Genomic DNA, 12968 nt, shown 5'->3' with positions numbered 1-12968 from the left:
GTAACTTCACGACCTATGCATTATATTTTCCAGGCTTTGACCCTGATCAAGTTTATTTCTGCCCTGGGGCTTTAGCACTGGCTGTCCTCTGCCTAGAATGTTCTTGCCTCAGCTCTTGATAAGACTGGCTCCTTCTTGTTATTTAATTCTCAGTTTATATGTGACCTCCTCAGAGAGCCTGTACCTGACCACCCAGTCCCAAGTGGTCCCCGAGACAGTCTGTGTCATACCACGCCCAGCGCTGGTCACTGTCAGAAATGATTTGGTTTCTTTCTTTGTCTCTCCTTCCCACTAAAATGAAGCTTCCTGTGCTTGGGGTCCTGTCTGTCTGCTTACAGCTGTTTCCCTAGCACTTAGAATTATATCTGGGACATGGTGGGTGCCCAGTAAATTTTGCTGATTACCTTTCAGAAAAATGTCTTGAATTTGCTGTTACCATCTCGTTCAGTTGTGGTAATTGGAATAAAACATTATGAACCTTTACCTTTAAGCCATCAGAAACACAACAGAAATTTTTAAATATATTATTGCTTTTCAAAAGATTTGAAAATTACAGATCTTCAATAATGAAAAATCAAATGAGGGAGGTAGAATTGCAAACCTGAGGTTTTTTTCTCCCAAAGTCAGAGAATACAAGAGAGATTGGATCTTTGATGCCATTTTAATTTCTCTTACTGTGACTAAAACTCAGATTGGATTCACTGTCTCAGGAAGACATCCCAGGCCACGGTAACGTAGAACAAGGAGGATCAAGAACAGAAACCTTGACATGAAAGGCATCTGAGTAATATTGATAACCCATAGAACACCTCACAAGGAAATGTATCTCGAAGAAAGTCATTATAGTCATGAATCGGTCATTGGTTACCAATATATTTCTCTGTTTTGTTTCTGAAAAAAATATTTGTATATACTTTGCCTTGGAAGCACTGCTGATAATCTGATAAACATAGCAATTTTAGGAGGAAGATACATTTGCTGTATTTTATCCTGTAATCCACTGCCCGAGTTAACAGAGCATTTAGGTTTTCTATAAACTGCCTTCTTCTCACATTCCTGATTGCTTTATTCCAGTTGCATATTCCACATCTGTTTAAGGGAGGATTTTAGTTTTTAAATCGCGTCTCCAGTTTTTGCACATAACGTGACTTATTTTTGGCTGTTCCGTTCCTGCAGGAAGATGAAGAGATCATCTGCTGCCTGGACCTTTGTTTAACTTGTTAGGTATTTAACTTGACTCTAATGTGCCAGGTGTTACCCAGTTGGCAAAACATTGCTTTTTTACCCATCTGCATGCTCTTCTCTACACGCAATTCTCCAGCTGTATTGCTCTCTGCCTCCTGCCTCTCTAAATAATAATATTGAAATGTTTCCCAAGAAACACGCCCCTACTTAGCTTTTACTTCCTTGTCCACAAGGAACTTGGAGTCATCTGCTCTTGCTGTCCAGGACCCTCTGGATCTCTTCCCCCGGTGCTAAAATCATCTCAGTTGCAATGCTGACATCCCATCTGTAAGGTGAGATAGTTCCGAAGCTGACTAAGTCAACTGGGATTATAGCTCACTTCTAAATTCAACTAGGCACCGTGAAGAGCTTTAGCAAAGATGTTTACCTTTTCCGAAGAATGCACATAGATTAAGTATGCAAAGTAAGAGCAAGTCATGCTGTACCGGCATCAATGGATGCTGAAAGTATGTTTGTTTTAAAACCATTTTCCCAAGCCCCAAAACCTATTGAAAATATTTTAATGTCATTAACAAATATTACATATTTAAATAATCTTTTAAGCTTATAAATCGACTATACCAGTAGAGCTCAGCACTTTAAAGTTAATTATTTAAACAACACCATTACTATTAGTTAATATCTCTTTTACAAATGCTCAAACTGAGAGGAAAGGAAAGTTAACTCCTGATTCACTGGAAGGATAGGGGAAAAAAACAATAATTTGTATAATAACTAATGTTTATTGAGTGGTTACTATGTATCAGATCCTGTATAAAGAGATTTACATTCATTATCTCTTATAATATAAGGACCCTAAGGTAGATACTACTGTTACTGCCATTTAAGAGAGAAACCTAACCCGATTATTACTTTGCCCAAGGTCACATGGTGGATAAGCAAAGCAGGCAAGATTCTAAATAGAGTGTCAGCACAATGAAAATTTACTTCAGATTTTTTAAATTATAAATTAGGATTAGGAGAAGAAAAGCTATGGAGGCTGGGTTACTCTTTCCCATATTTTTTATTACGGTTACTTTTAAACACACACAAAGTAGAGAGTACACTCTAAAGCATTTCTGTATACCCATTATCCAGACACTATACTTATTAAACTTTTGACATTTTCGTTCATCTATCCTGTTTCCCTTTGCAAGATTCTTTTAAAGCAGATCCTAGATATCATATTATTTCATATCTACATATCTCAGTATGCATCTTTTAAAACTGTGGCCATTTTCTTACTGACTGAAATGTCAATATCAACCGAAAAAAGTTAAGAATAAATCTATGGTGTTGGCTAATACCCAGGCCATGAATTTCTGTCTTAAAAAACTTTCTTCTTGTATTTAGCCTGTTCAAACCAGGATCTAAATAAGGTCCACATATCACATTTTCTTGTAATGGCTCTTAAGTCTCTCTGAATCTAGAGTGGGCTACATGAACTTCTCCCCTATGTCATTGATTTGTCCTGGAGAATATTCCCTATTCTGGATGTGTCCGTTTCCTTCCCTGTGCCATCACTTAATTTGCTTCTTTCTCCCACAGCTTTTGTAAATGGAAGCGAGCCCCAGAGTCTTGATTAAGTTCAGGTTCACCATTGTTGGCAAGATACTCAAGTGTGTGGTGTTTTCATGCTGCGTCACCTCAAGCGCCACACTGTCTGATTGTCCCTCTATATTTATGTTAAGATTGATCAGTGCATTTGTGTAGTAACTGCTGAGTTCCTCCGTTGTGAAGATACTCATCAGCCTTTCACCTACTGGTTTCATCCACTGACGACTGGTGTCTGAATTATTACACTAAGTATTGCGCGACAGTGACTTTCTAACTCTATTATTCCTTCCATATTCACTGTCTGTAAGTGTTCTGTGGAGGAGAACTTTCTGACAATTACTGGATCCATTGCTTAACTTGACACAGTGTTTGTACAAGGAAAGCTTAACTCTTTCCATTTAATTGTAAAACTCAGAATAAAAGTTGATGTCTTAGCAGCTACCAGTGCTGTCCAATGAGTTGGAGGAGACGAAGTTGGGGGAGACCAAGAGGAGGGCTTTCTCCCCTTCTCTTTCCCTTCCCATTAGTTCCATTTTGAATTTATCTTAATAAATATACATCTATATCACCAAATTCATTGGTGTCTAGTGTTCTATTGTTTGGCTGGATTGATGGTTCTCAAATTGTGATCCTTGGACCGGCAGCATCAGCATCACTGGGGAATTTATTAAAAATGCAAATACTCCAGCTCCACTCCAGACCTACTGAATCAGAAACTGCGAGTGAAGCCAAGAAAGCGATGTTTTAACAGGCCCTCAGGGTGCTTCTGATCCTCACAAAATTGGATAACGAGTGGATTCTCAAATCATATTTGAATTAACCATCCATTTATTGTCACTATTATAACCTTGCCTCGCACCCTCAACCTCATCTGCTTCATTTTAGGATAATAAGCTCGTTTTAAATCCTTTTCCAGCGAGCCCATAATTGTGTGCTGGCTTTTTTTTTCTCTCTTCCTTTTGGTTTTGTTTCTGCTTCCAATTTCAGAGTTCATCTCAGGTTTTGGCAAACTCAGTTTCAGGTCTTTTATTTTTCTTACATAATGCCGAAGTTTGTTAGAAACAGTAAAATATTTACAAGAAGCATAAAAATAAGGATCCAATTTTCATGTAAGAAAATGTAATCCATTTGTTTCTCAAACAGGAAGACAAGGATAAGAGACAAGGAAGGTGGACAGAGTTCATCTGCAGCCGCTGCTTTGTTGAGCAGTGGGCTAAAAAAAAATATTGTTTCCCAAAGCAAAGTCAGTGCTTTAAAATATATATACATTTAAATCTTGTGGGTTTTGTTTTTTTGAGGAAGATTAGCCCTGAACTAACATCTGCTGCCAATCCTCTTTTTTGCTGAGGAAGACTGGCCCTGAACTAACATCCACGCCCATCTTCCTCTACTTTTTATGTGGGACGCCTACCACAGCATGGCTTGCCAAATAGTATGTAGGTCCGCACCCAGGATCTGAACCCACAAACCCCAGGCCGCCAAAGCAGGACGTACAAACTTAACTGCTGTGCCACCAGGCCGGCCCCCTAAACCTGGTTTTTAACCAATGTACTACTTGAGATCATCACCAAATCCAAAGCAGATACTGGATCTATCTTAGAATCACTAAGAAAGAGTCTTCCTCTATAATATTAAATGTCAGCGTTGGAACTTTGCTGAATCTCATGAACAACTATCAAGATGTCATTAAATTGAAAAGGAAAGTAAATATATATCTTACAACTAGTAAACCTACAATGTTAATTTTTATTAAAGTTGAAACATTCTCCCCATGACACAGAAGATTGTTGAGAAGAATAAAAAGGGAAGGCTTTTTAGGTAAAACAGATTTTACTATGCAATTCTTTCAAGTAAGGGGAAATCTTTCAAAAGAAAATGGTTCAGGGGCCAGCCAGGTGACGCAGTGGTTACGTTCGCACATTCTGCTTTGGCAGCCCGGGGTTCGCCCGTTCGGATCCCAGTTGCGGACGTGGCACCACTTGGCAAGCCATGCTGTGGTAGGCATCCCACATATAAAGTAGAGGAAGATGGGCACAGATGTTAGCTCAGGGCCAGTCTTCCTCAGCAAAAAAGAGCGGGATTAGCAACAGTTAGCTCAGGGCTAATCTTCCTCAAAAAAAAAAAAAAATGATGAAATATAAGATGAACATAGGATAGCGTATTGCACAAAAAAGCAGGCAGGCTATCAAAGACTCCTTGGGCATGCCAACATGAGCCACCAGAGATGGGTGCAGGCCCCAGGGATGAGGTACTTTGCCCTCCAGGACTTGTTCTTTGTATCTTGTATTCCAACACTTAGCACAGTGCCTGGCACATATTACATCTTAGTTGTAGGTATCTGAGAATTTGGAAAAACAAAATAAAAATTTGATCAGAGTATAGAAAGGGAAGAAGAAGTAAAATTAAATGTACCTATTTAGATGTCTCCTATTTTCCCTGCACCCATCACCACCATACCCTCCCCCAAACTCATACCACATGCCATTATCACCATCATCACCACCACTTTCTTTTTTTTGTTTGCTTTTTTTTAGAGGAAGATTAGCCCTGAGCTAACTGCTGCCAATCTTCCTATTTTTGCTGATGAAGGCTGGCCCTGAGCTAGAATCCACGCCCGTCTTCCTCTACTTTATATGTGGGACGCCTATCACAGCATGGCTTGTCAAGCAGTGCCATGTCCGCACCCTGGATTCGAACCAGTGAAGCCCGGCCGCCGAAGCAGAGCATGAGAACTTAACCGCTGCACCACCGGGCTGGCCCTCACCACCTCTTTTTAACCAAAGCCATGACTTGTTACACAGCTCCTACATCAATATAGCCCATCGGGAAGAGCGATTTGAGCCAATGTCAACAATCCTGTGGCCAGACTTCCAAACTTAGTCTCAGCATCAACGAGGAGGACTAAACCAAGTCCCTAGAGCATTTTGTTAGTTCACCCATTCAGTCATTTACTCATCACTCATTCAATATTTGTAGGCTAGGTCCTTAGACCAGGGCTGGCAACACAAAGTTAAATAAGACACAGTCCTTTTAATCAAGGAACTCCCAATCTAGCAAATCATTATACTATAGAATAAGAGTTGTGCCAGATCAGCAAAAATCGAGGAGGGAGGAATTAACTGGGGTGGAGCAATTTGTCAGCTAACTAACTAGGACATTTTATCAGTCTGGTTATACTTTGGATCACTAAATAGACTCCAGAATTTGCAATTCCAGGCTCTTTAACAAAGAAAGATATATGATGCTTCTATCTTCTATGCTGCGTCCAAAATCTTGGACAAAGCCTGATAGGTACTTGCCTATATACTCTTGGATTCATTTTTTGCCTGGTTGGGTCATGGCAGGAAATAACACCTGTCAGCAGTTACTATGTGCTGTAACCCCTTACGTCCATGACACATCTCTCTCCACCACGTTCTCTTTTTTTGTTAATAATATTATCATCTTCCTGGCACCAAAATTTAAACGTCACTCTTATATCAAATTTCGACCTCCCATGTCTAATAAGTTCTTGTGGGATTCTACCTCTGCAACGATTTGCATAACCTCCCTTGCTTTTCTAGTCTCACCAACAATCACTTCATTCTGGTCTTCGTGATCCTCAGGAGGGAGTCCCACAATAGCTCCTCACCAGAGTAATTTTCCTAAAGCACAACTCTCATCAGGCCTTTCAGGAACACAGCTGTACTCATCATTAAATTCTCATCGCTTCTGACCCATAAGGGATCAATAAATATTTGTTGGAATTGTCCCCTGGCTCCAGCTACTGAACTTCCCAAGTGAGCAGAGGGGATTTAAGACTCCTAGTAGCTGCTTCCATGTAGCATCACCAGTGTTTGTGTCCGCTAGCTGGAGTTCTCTCTCCTTTGGACAGCTGTAAACAAATTCAAGCACTGACATATTCTTTTTCTCCACCCTACTGTTTAATTTACAACAGGACAGGACCACACTACCTCTTTTCATTTCCACTGTTTTCATGCCAGGTTACAATTTTGAAGTCTACAGGCTCTTTTACATTTACTACATTGCAGGTTGGCTACTTCTTTTTCTTTTTCTTTCTTTTACAAAGATTTTATTTTTTCCCTTTTTCTCCCCAAAGCTCCCCGGTACATAGTTGTATATTCTTTGTTGTGGGTCCTTCTAGTTGTGGCATGTGAGACGCTGCCTCAGCATGGTTTGATGAGCAGTGCCTTGTCCGCGCCCAGGATTTGAACCAACGAAACACTGGGCCGCCTGCAGCAGAGCGCGCGAACTTAACCACTCGGCCACGGGGCCAGCCCCAGGTTGGCTACTTCTTAATGGTAGGAAGAACCAACATCTTGTCCAAAAATTGCCTTTGAGTCACATCAAATGAGTTGTCATACCTGTATATTCTTACATACTTTAAAAAAGGAAGAACGTATTCCATAAGGGTTTTTTTATGGCTTTTTACCAGAGTTCTGTCTAGGTCAATATTTGTGGGATTCATCTTACTTGTGCATCAGAACTGCTGTTCACTGTCTGTATAGGATCATCGATCTGTGTAAACAACCTAATCACTCCATTTGGTGTTCTGTGGACATGATAAGGGTCATGTGGGTTGAATGCTCTAATTTATTCTTTTTAAAACTGACTCTATAGACAAACAACGCAGGAAGCTTCCTGGAGAATGTGTCCTACATAAGACTGCACTTATTCCAATGTATTTCTAACCCATTCTGCTATAATTGTCACTAATCGATTGCGTTAGTAGTGCTCCTTAGAGTTCAGGGATGATCTTATGAAGAACCATAGTCAAGGATATAAGGAGATAATAGCATGCCATCCAACATAGTGGCCACTAATCATATGTGGCTATTTAAATTTTAATTAAAATTAAATAAAATTTGGAATGTGGTTTCTCAGCCTCACTGTCTACATCTCGAACGCTCAATAGCCACAGATGGCTAGCAGTTACCTTATTGGACAGTGGATTGTATAAAACATGTCCATTGTCCCAGAAAACTCAACTGGACAACTCTGCTTTATAATTTAGGGCATTAATGTGCTTTAAAATCACCTGCAGGGCATTTTAACAAATGCCTTTCTATGTTCCAAAGTTTTTTATCCCAGAGATCTGAGGTAGAGATGGAGAATTTCCGTTTCTAATAAACTCCGAGGTGACGCTGATGCTGGTGGTCAAAGTCCACGTTTTGACAACCATTGGCTTAGGGGTTAACCTCTCAGGTTCCCGAGACAGAAAGGTCTGAGTTTGAATCTTAAGCTCCTCTCTCATTAACTGTGTGGTGCTAAGTAACCTTCCAATCATCAGTTCTCTCATGCGTAAAACAGGAATAATAACAATAAGATAATATAAATACACTACTTGGCACATATGTGCTCAATAAATATTAACTGTTATAATTATCTGTATCTGCTTTGAGTTTCCCTATGACTAATGGATTCCCACACAAAGAGCACAACTAGAGGAAATCATTCAAAAAACAGATTTTAATGGGTCATTGTGTAGCAAGAAGTAGCAATCGCTATTAGGGTTCTCAGACTGGTCCCTAAGAAAAGTGCTCTAGTGGATAAGATTCTGGGCTCTTGGGGAGCTGCCTGTGTCACAGGGTGAAGAAGCTGAGAGGATCCAAGGAATGTCAGGGGAGGATGGCAACACCAAACACAAACTGCGCGTCTCACCGCTTTCTAAGGATGTCCCGACCTCTCTCACTCAACAAAGGTTAGCACGGCTGTTCCGTTCAGAAAGCTTGCCTGATGAATTGGAAAGTTATGTTTTCCTTTCTTCCATTTAGCCTGAATCCATGCTCTGAACAACAAGGGGGCGATCTTTCACCCAACTGCACAACCATTAATGTTGTACATTACGAATTGAATCTCTTTGTAGTGTAGTTTGAAAGTCAGGTGGTTAAAATACTCTTCGATAAAGAAATACTTTATTTTAAAACAGTCTCAACACAGGAAACAGTGGCTAATTCTTCTTAAAGCTTTTTTCAATTATAAAAATAAGGCATGCTAATTGTGAAAATTCAAGTGTTACAGAAATGTCCGACACAGAAAATGACAAGGCCCAATAAGCCCTTCCCCCACTCTCTACATTATTACCATAACAAAATGAACAATGGTGTCATAGTACACACATTGCTCTGAAATTTGCTTTTTTTAATTAAAAAATACACCCAAGCTTTCTTTCCTGTGTGAGAATACACTACTCTACTTCATCATTTCTCGTGGCTGGAAAGCGCTGTGTTGTGTGAATGCATCACAAATTTACCTATCCAGTTGTGTATGGTTGGATATTTGGGCTATTGTAAGTTATTCACTATCTCACAATTTCTAAAGAAATCTCATTTTTGAAACATTTTTATTTACTGTAGCATTTTCTTTCTTTCAGTGAAACTTTGTTTCGTATTTCAAATTTATTATATTTTATCTTTGTGATGTATTGAAAAATATACTAATTTTCTTTGAAATATTCCGTACTTCAGACTCTTCATTTGATTGAACTCATCTTATCAATAATTCTGAATGAATGCATGGGAAGAACACAGATGAGAGTGGGTGGAACAACCGCAGGCCTCTGCCGTGGGTGGACCTCTGCTGTCACAGAATTATAGGGCCTTACACTCCAGCTTACAAGCCTGGAAACCTAAATTCTTCAGCTCTCAGTGAATAATCTCAGCAAGCAACCTCACAGGACACAGAGGCATAAACCAATGATGCCAATTTACAAGGACAAGTGTAATTCTCAAGAGAATCAGAGAGCTCCTTTGGGGTGGTCATTCTCTCTTTCCAGCCAATAGTTCGTAGGAAGACAGTTTATGTGGAGAGTAATTTGGTGAGTAAGAAAACACGGCCTGAAGAGTTAGCTGGAAGTTCTCCATGGCTCCTGTTATCAGGCCCTAATAATAGACAGCACCTATCTCTCCTTTGCTGCACAGACTGCACCATGTTGGACAGCAAAACAGTCAAAATCAGGAAAAATGCATAGTTGTAATATTCGACTGTAATTTTCAATGTGTTCAGTATAAGAAGCCAAACAATACAGAAATATATAGCTATTATTGAACACTTAGTCCTCGCCCTCCTCTTTTTCCCTTGTTTCTCACTTCTTTGCTTCCGTGTTTACATTCCTCCCTAAAATTCTTTCCCCTTGGCGCTTCTTCTCTTTTCCTATTTTGTCTTTGTGTTTCTCTTGCTCGCTCCTTCCTCTTTCCCTTCCTAACTTCTCCCTCTCACTAATAATAATATATTATTGACATATTTTGTAATGAGTAAGGCTTCTGTCCCCATTTCCACCATGGAGTTACATGGAGGGTACACCGAGAAGCGATTCTCCAACACCAGCTGGGTGTCCTGCAATTTAACTCGGTTCTGACACTATCTTCTGGGAGATAGCATCAGATTCCACAGGTTAAGGGCTGAGTCCCACAAGACTGCCCCACCTCCACACTTCAGAGAGTTGAAAGTCCAAGTTGTCACCTGTGCTTCCGACCCACAAGCTATAGCTAGGAGGTTCCAAAGATCTCCGCCATGGGTTCGATTAATGTGCTAGAGTGTCTCATAGAACTCAAAGAAACTTTACTTACTAGATCACTGGTTTGTTATAAAAGGACATAAGTCAGGAACAGCCAGATGGGAGAGATGCATAGAGCAAGCTGTGAGGAAGGGACACAGAGCTTCCATGCCCTGTCCATGCGCACCGCTCTCTCAGCACCTCCACATGTTCACCAACCTGGAAGCTCCCTGAATGCCATCCTCTGGGGTTTTTATGGAGTCTTCATTGCATAGGCATGATTGATTAAGTCATTGGCCATTGGTGATTGATTCAGCCTCCAGATGCCCTCCCCACCAGGTGAGGGTGGTGGGGTAGAGAAGGGAGGATGGGAAGGGTGGGGGAGGGACTGAAAATTCCAACACTCTAATCACATGGTTGGCTCCACTGGCAACCAACCCCCATCCTTGTGTACGTTCCAAAAGTCACATTAACATAACAAAGGACTCTTTTATGCTCTCATCAGTTAGGGAATTCCAAGAGTTTTAGGAGCTCTGTGCCAGAAATGGGGACAAGACAAAATATATATTTCTTAGTATAAATCACATCACAATGAGAAAGGCGTAAGTCACTTGCGTTTTTTGAGATTCCATGTATACTAAAACATGAAGACATGAATTTACAGAAAATGTTGTATAATTGTAGAAAGTGTTTTCTTCTAATGAAGTTGCACGATTGACATTTTTTCTTCTAATCCTTATGGTGTATTGCTGGCTATGTAGATAACTTCCTTTGGAGATCATTCGAAGCATCTAAATGTGAGGCTATTTGAGAATCTGAAGTCTGGACCTCTTGGTTGCCTTGACGGTAAGACTTGGTCTTAACTGTCACGAAAATTTTAATTACCTTGAGAAAAAAATGTGTTTACCTTTTGCTTATACTATTTTTTCTGTGAACGATTAACCTTCAAAAAATGTTCTTCTTCTCCTGTCTATTTAGAGATGTGGAGGATCACTCTTTAACTTCTCTTATGTCATGAGTCAAAAGGGCATGTGCCTATAGACAGGTGTTATGTGAACATTTTAAAGCCACCAAAAAAATACAATGTCACAACCTCATAATAGAAAAGGTGTAAAGAGGGTCAGTAGCAAGGTATTTCTGGGGATTTCTAGACCTACCATCGATACACAGAACACTTACGGTAGTGTAAGTCTGGACTCTAATTGGACTAATTTCCATTTATACCACTGAGCACACCTGTAAAACTTTTCTTCAGCAGAGTGGACAGGCCACTTCTCTCTTGCGTTCTCGAAGGGTTTGTTAACACCATGATTGAATTGATTTGGGGGGAGCAGAAAATGTTCTATCTGCATCTTCATCTCCGTATTTTTCCACCACAACTTTAGAACAGCTCAGAAAGATGTCCATCCATCCCTTATGATTACATTTTTCTCCAGTGATAGCAAATGCTTCAAGGCCACAAAGCCAGATGGTCCATCAATATCTTTGCAACTCGGGGTTGACGTTAGAGGGGTAGAAAAAAAGAGAGAAACCTGTGTTCAGAATCAATACACACTGAATTCTGGAGATGCTTTAACTCAGCATCTTATTTGAGAAGGAAAACACTCAGGAATAAGGAAATTGCACAGTTGTAATTTTCAACCATAACACAGCATCAGCTCCATTTTGCCTTCCTTTGAGATACTCAGATGAAAGGCAGGCTTAGATGAATGCAAAGTGTTATTACCTATCTTCTCTTTGCGGCTGCATTTATTCAGTAATCATTCTCATTTAAGTTACTCTTACTGTTCTATGAATGGTTATGCTTCTAGCTTAGGAGGAAAGCAATTCTTATCATAAAAGACGCTCTATTTCAGAGCCACGTAAAATTTAAAAGCCACAAGAAAGTGAATTATATTTAACAAGAGTTAAGGCTTCTGAGCAAAAATGCATGCGTGCTGCAGAATTAAATTAAGCCTGCTTTTATAAACTCTCACTCCTAAATACCTCGGGATGGTTATCTATGCAAAAAAGTCTCATGTACCCGTGTTTTCTATTCCCCCAAGTTATTGGGACACTAGAGCTGAAAGGACTCCAGGGGGCACCATTCAGTCATACTTGTGTCCCTGGAGGTGGACAGCACAACCTTACATCCCAGGCCTCAAGTGGAGGATGGTTTGAAAGACAGATGTTGAATGAAGATAAGAATATCAATAAGGAGGATATTACAGTGGTGCAGGTGAGAGGAAATGAAATCCTGAATGCAGACAGTAGCTGTGAGGATGAAGATGAGGAACCAGCACTGCGAAACGTTTAGGAGATGGACTCAATAGGACTTGGTAGGTAACAAGGAAGAGCAAGCTGAGGATTCTGCCCTTACACAGGGAACTGAAAGGATGGTCTCAGCCACCACATCATATCTAAATCCTCGTGCTCGCCTTCCTTCACTTCAAAGTAGTTCATCATATGTAGGCAAGTTCTTATGATCACAAAGCCAGGTATTTCCCCGTTGTTAAATGAAAGTGGTTCATAAAGGCCTGCAAGCTCACAGCTGCCTCTCTTCCCCAGGAAAATAGCAGCAAACGACTTGGGAACTCAACACTAATCAATCTACAGGCACTATCAGTTGGCTTGAAGAACTTTGGGAAACAAATCAATATCCTCTACAGCAGTGATGAATCTCCTGGAGTATTGATGGATGTAATTTACCTTG

The sequence above is a fragment of the Equus quagga genome, chromosome 4 (genome assembly GCF_021613505.1).
Source record: "Equus quagga isolate Etosha38 chromosome 4, UCLA_HA_Equagga_1.0, whole genome shotgun sequence".
Taxonomy (NCBI): Eukaryota; Metazoa; Chordata; class Mammalia; order Perissodactyla; family Equidae; genus Equus; species Equus quagga.
This window is presented reverse-complemented; position numbering follows the sequence as displayed.